This window comes from Sinocyclocheilus anshuiensis, unplaced genomic scaffold (genome assembly GCF_001515605.1).
Source record: "Sinocyclocheilus anshuiensis isolate Anshui unplaced genomic scaffold, SAMN03320099.WGS_v1.1 scaffold2045, whole genome shotgun sequence".
In the NCBI taxonomy this organism is placed as follows: domain Eukaryota; kingdom Metazoa; phylum Chordata; class Actinopteri; order Cypriniformes; family Cyprinidae; genus Sinocyclocheilus; species Sinocyclocheilus anshuiensis.
Window position 1 is genome coordinate 336,638 of NW_015536593.1, and position 5,771 is coordinate 342,408.

The following is a 5,771-nucleotide window of genomic DNA, read 5'->3' on the forward strand; positions in this document are numbered from 1 at the left end:
TATTTAAATTTTTTTTTTTTTTTTTTTTTTTAGACAGATATTTGACTCTGCTTAACTTTAATTTGTTGTGATTACATTTGTTGTGCATATATTGATATTATATCGAAATAGATTTGTGATCTATGGAAACAATGAGATGTTTTTCATTTTTATACATTTTTGGTGTATGTCATTATCAGGAATTCCGGTTAGTGCGCATCCCATAAATGGAGATTATCCGGTCATCTCAAACACGCCTTTTTTTACTTATATGGGACGCATCCGGGAATCTCGACACGGAAAATAACGAGCCACGCCGAGTTGACGTCTCACAGAGGAACCGTAATAAAAATAAACCCAGGAAAGTGATATTTGAATGTGTTGGAAAGTTATTCTAGTGTCTAGAGAGTTCCCCCCCCCCTCGGTAACAAGATAATTGCAGTTAAACATCTTGATTACTGAAAACTGACTCTAGTTATGTTTTCTACACTGTAAGACATAAATCCATAAAAATAACAAAACCACCAGCTCATTACACATTATACATTAATTTTACGGACATTTCTGTTATCTCTAAAACACATCGCAGTGAAGTGAAAAATTCAAAAGACAGGTAAAACATCCTGTAAAAACAAAATAAACAAATGCAGTCACTGTGCCCTGTTTTTATGGATTTAGAGTGTACCTTGTAGGACTTGCAAACAATTGTAATATTTAACTATATTTTAGACTTTCACAGCATTTTGAAGCATTTTAAACATCTCAAAGTAGTTTTAGGAGCCGTTTAACAAAATATATCAACTAACTGCAGGTACTAGGCCTATTAGTTTTCATTTGGTTTGAAATACTCCTAAACATATATTTAGCATACACTATTTATAACATAGCCCTCTATTGTAAGGTCTTATTCTCGTATGTTCTCCGTTAATATGACAGAGGCCGTCCTCGGCTCTTCATCATCTCTCTCGTCACTTTTTGTTTTTCTGCCACCATGTTCTATTTTCATCCATGGCAGCATGAGCAACAGAGCGTTTGCTGGATGTGCGACTGAGGCCTAATTCATAGCCACCCACACACTATGGAACAGCCCCTTCTCCATGGAGTCCTAGCAGAAGTGGAGCCTCTCTGAATAGATCTGCATCTGCCCTCCTATTACTTCTGTACAGACACCCCCAGCCTGCCTGCCTTCTCACACTCGCCCACATGCCCAGCACTGCATGCTGACTGAGCTTCTGTGCACGCCAGTATTACACATTACAAACCCAGCTCTTGAGATCTTATTTAATAGATCATAGTCAGAATTCATATGAAAAGACTCAACCATAAATGTTTGATCTACTTTTGTATGGCAAAATCGTGCTTCCAAACATGAAATCATAACATGTTTATGATTCATTTATAGGTTTTTGCCTGAACATTTGGAAACATCACGCAAAAGTAAATTGAACAGTTTGTAGCAATTCATGCTTTATTACTATAGAGTGAAATAATTGTAAGCATACACATTAAAGTTTTTTTAATAGAGCCTGGAGATTGATTGATCGATCGACCAATCGAATCATATATCTATCTATCTATCTATCTATCTATCTATCTATCTATCTATCTCTGTCTGTCTGTCTGTCTGTCTGTCTGTCTATCTATCTATATCTGTCTGTCTGTCTATATCTATTGGTTAGTACCCCCCTCCCTTTGTGCCCCTCTTATGCCCTCTGTGCCCTGCACGCCCACGCAGCGCCATGTTGGGATGGGTTCACAGCCCATTTTGTTAGCATTGGCTTTGGTGTTGCGTGGGGGTTTGTTGACCCCTGCACACGACGATTAATCAAACGTCACTCTGTGATTTCTCCAAAACTCATTATTCTTTTTTTTATAACACAACACGTCTCTGTTAAATGCAGTTTTTTGATAAATCATCCCTTAAGGCCTATACGCACTTCCATCTGAATCTTTTTTACTTATTTAATCTAGTCAAAGAAATTCATTTGAAGTTTTGATAACTGTTCATTTACATTGTCAGTTGCTTTATTCACAAAGAAACAGACACTTAATTTTCTTACATTTGAAAACAACCAAAGTTGTTTGGGGTTGGTCAGATTTTGCAGGGGAAAAAAAACAGTATGTGAAATATTATTTCTATTTAAAATAACTTTTTTTTCTATTTTATACATTTTAAAATGTAATTTATTTATGTGATGCAAAGCTGAATTTTCAGCATCATTCCTCCAGTCTTCAGTGTCACACGATCTTTCAGAAATCATTCTAATATGCTGATTTGCTGCTCAAGAAACATTGATTATTATTATCAGTGTTGAAAACAGTTGTGCAGCTTAATCTTTTTGAAGAAACCATGATGTATATATTTTTTTAGGATTCTTCTGATGAACAGAAAGTTCAAAAGAACAGCTTTTATTAGAAATAGAAATATACTGTAATATTATAAATGTCTTTGATCATTCTAGCTGAATAAAACGAGTCATTCATTTAAAAAACAAAAATGTGCTGACCCCAAACTTTTGAACATGTATCCTTTAGAAAAAATAAGGAATTCCAAATAGTTTTTCTCTCAGTCTTAACTCGTACACTCCTTCAAAACATTACACAATTCAACTGAGACTTGAACACTTACCATTCTTGACGGCTGCATTCTGCTGAACGTGTGCTTGGTTTTCATGACCAGCGTAGAGCTTTTCTCTTGTCCGGGGTCTTCACGGCTTTCTTCTGCTGTTCGCCCAAACACAACTAACACTGATCAGATATAGTCCTCTACATCTCTAAGATGCTTTTCTATTCATTCAGAAACAACCAAAAACTGGATAATGCACTTGTTCCCACCTCCAAACGCCCTCACAATTGCCACTGGAATGGTAATGAGTGAGATTTGGGAGGCCAGCAGATTGGGCCAGAGAGCGTCTCTTTGAGTCGGGAGGGGGGCGCCGTAGGTGTGAGGGTTTGGTTTAAGCGTGCTACTCTTAATAGCTGACCCTCTAGTGATGGGCTCCAGAGCAACAGCAGAACAGGTTTTGGAGGTTTGTATTTGATTAGCCAGTAAAGTATTCTTTATGGAAATAGAACGTTAGGGGAACGTTTTGTGTTTGCTGGGAAAACCCAGATAACTACAACATTGTCTTACTTTTCAGTTTTTCATTTTTTGATACTTTTGATGTTAAACACCTGACTAGACAGCTTTAAAGACCTCGGTGTGTCTCTTTCTTTTCCATTGGACATCTTTAATAGTGGAGGGTTAAAGTTTTGAGAATTGATCATTGAAAAAAAAAAAAAAAAGCCTTAATTCAAAATCCAAAAGTTATTCTAATCTGTTCACTTGGATTTACTCACCTGCATTTTTATTTCATTCTCAGCTCTCATGCTCTATAGTAAGTGCAGTTTGTTTAGGCATTGCCAGAGCAAATGGTTTCACTGCAGGCTGGTCATTAAGATTTTGGCTGATGTTTCAGAGCTCGAGATGATACAGCAACTAAATTACTGTTTAATCCACTGCCAGAGAACAAGGGACAGTCTGTAATTGACAATTAGGAAATTAAGCAGTACATGTATTATTTGTCTCACGTTAAACTGTGCTAATGTCACTACTATACCAGAATCATTAGTTGTTTATATATTAAAGCAATAAGCCCCAAGAAGTCGTGGTTTACAGTGAATTTGTAACGGTTAAGGCGCGAAGCGGAGTGCCTAAAACCCCCTTAGCTGTTATAAATTCACTGTAAACCACGGCTTCACGGAGCTTATTGCTTTTATAAAACGGTTATTCCATATACGTAGTAAGAGTTCACAGAATAAAACGGAGCAAGTAAAGTGTAATGATATAAATAAAAACCGTATTCTTCCGCCAAACAATGTAGTTCCTCAGAAACGGTTGTGGTTCCAACAAAGTGGTTGCCGAGCAACACACAGAAGTAAACAAAGGTGTATGTTTGTAGTGTAATTTACAACAGCTTCGAACGCGGCTCAACCAATCAGAATCAAGGACCGGAACTATCCGTTTTATATAAATAGTTTTAACATATTCAAAGCAGATATAAGCATACAATAATAACCAAAGCCAAGTATTTCTGGATAAGAAGCTCCAGGTTTTTTTTTTTTTTTTCCACAGGGATCAGTGAACCCCCATCACACAAAATTCCCCATGCGTAGGAGGAAAGAGCAGGAAGATGGATGACCAAGCCCCTATAGTTTGATAGTATTGCTCATGTCATCAGCAAGAAACAAAGACAGAAAGCAGCAGCACGGAGAGGATGAGGAGCGTGGATCATTAGATGGAAAATCAACACTGAAATACCACTGTCGCTCTCATTGTCCATGCCTCTGTCTTTATGCCGTATGAAAGTAGGGTGTATTTGAATATCATAACATAAATGAGGAACTTTGATGTCGTTAATGTTCTGGCTCGTTTCAGATGTTCAGCCTTGTCCTGTTCAGTCAGCAGATATTGCTCAGCGTTCCTCAAATGATTCTTTTGAATGGCCAAAGACAAAACACCCACCCCCAATGTGCACATGCCGGAGTACACATATTCAATCAAATCAAGCAATCCGAGTACAGCCTCTAAATTACGATATCAGTTGAAAAGAGGCTAAAAAGAAAATACACACTCATGTAGTGCTCATTTTCTTAGTTATTAAACTGTAAGTTATTTATTGTCTTTAACAGTATTTGTGTGTGTATATGTGTGTGTGTGTGTGTGTATAATATATGTATGTATATGTGTATATATATATATATGTATGTGTGTTTGTTTGTATGTATGTATGTGTGTGTATGTGTATATGTATATGTGTGTATATATATGTGTACAGGTGCATCTCAATAAATTAGAATGTCGTGGAAAAGTTCATTTATTTCAGTAATTCAACTCAAATTGTGAAACTCATGTATTAAATAAATTAAATGCACACAGACTGAAGTAGTTTAAGTCTTTGGTTCTTTTAATTGTGATGATTTTGGCTCACATTTAACAAAAACCCACCAATTCACTATCTCAACAAATTAGAATATGGTGACATGCCAATCAGCTAATCAACTCAAAACACCTGCAAAGGTTTCCTGAGCCTTCAAAATGGTCTCTCAGTTTGGTTCACTAGGCTACACAATCATGGGGAAGACTGCTGATCTGACAGTTGTCCAGAAGACAATCATTGACACCCTTCACAAGGAGGGTAAGCCACAAACATTCATTGCCAAAGAAGCTGGCTGTTCACAGAGTGCTGTATCCAAGCATGTTAACAGAAAGTTGAGTGGAAGGAAAAAGTGTGGAAGAAAAAGATGCACAACCAACCGAGAGAACCGAACTTTTCCATGACATTCTAATTGATTGAGATGCACCTGTATATGTGTGTGTATATGTATATATATGTGTATATGTGTCTATATATGTATATATATATATGTGTGTATATGTATATATATATATATATATATATTTACACACATATCTAGTATCTTAAAGATATTTTGAAGAATGTTGGTAACCAAACAGTTGACGGTAGCCACTGACTTTTTTTTTCTCAAGATACTGTGGAAGTCAATGGCTACCTGCAACTATTTGGTTACCAACATTCTTCAAAATATCTTCTATTGTGTTCAACAGCTGAAAGAAACTCGTAGCACTTTAAAGAGTTATATCTATCAGATAATGTGACTTTACCTGCAATACATGTGACAGAAAGAATTGTAATGCACTGCAGCTCATCTAAAAATCAAGCATGTTTTCTCATCACTGTGTTTGGGATAAGAGATTGATGCTGGGTCTGTGTTGTCCAGCAGATGGCGTC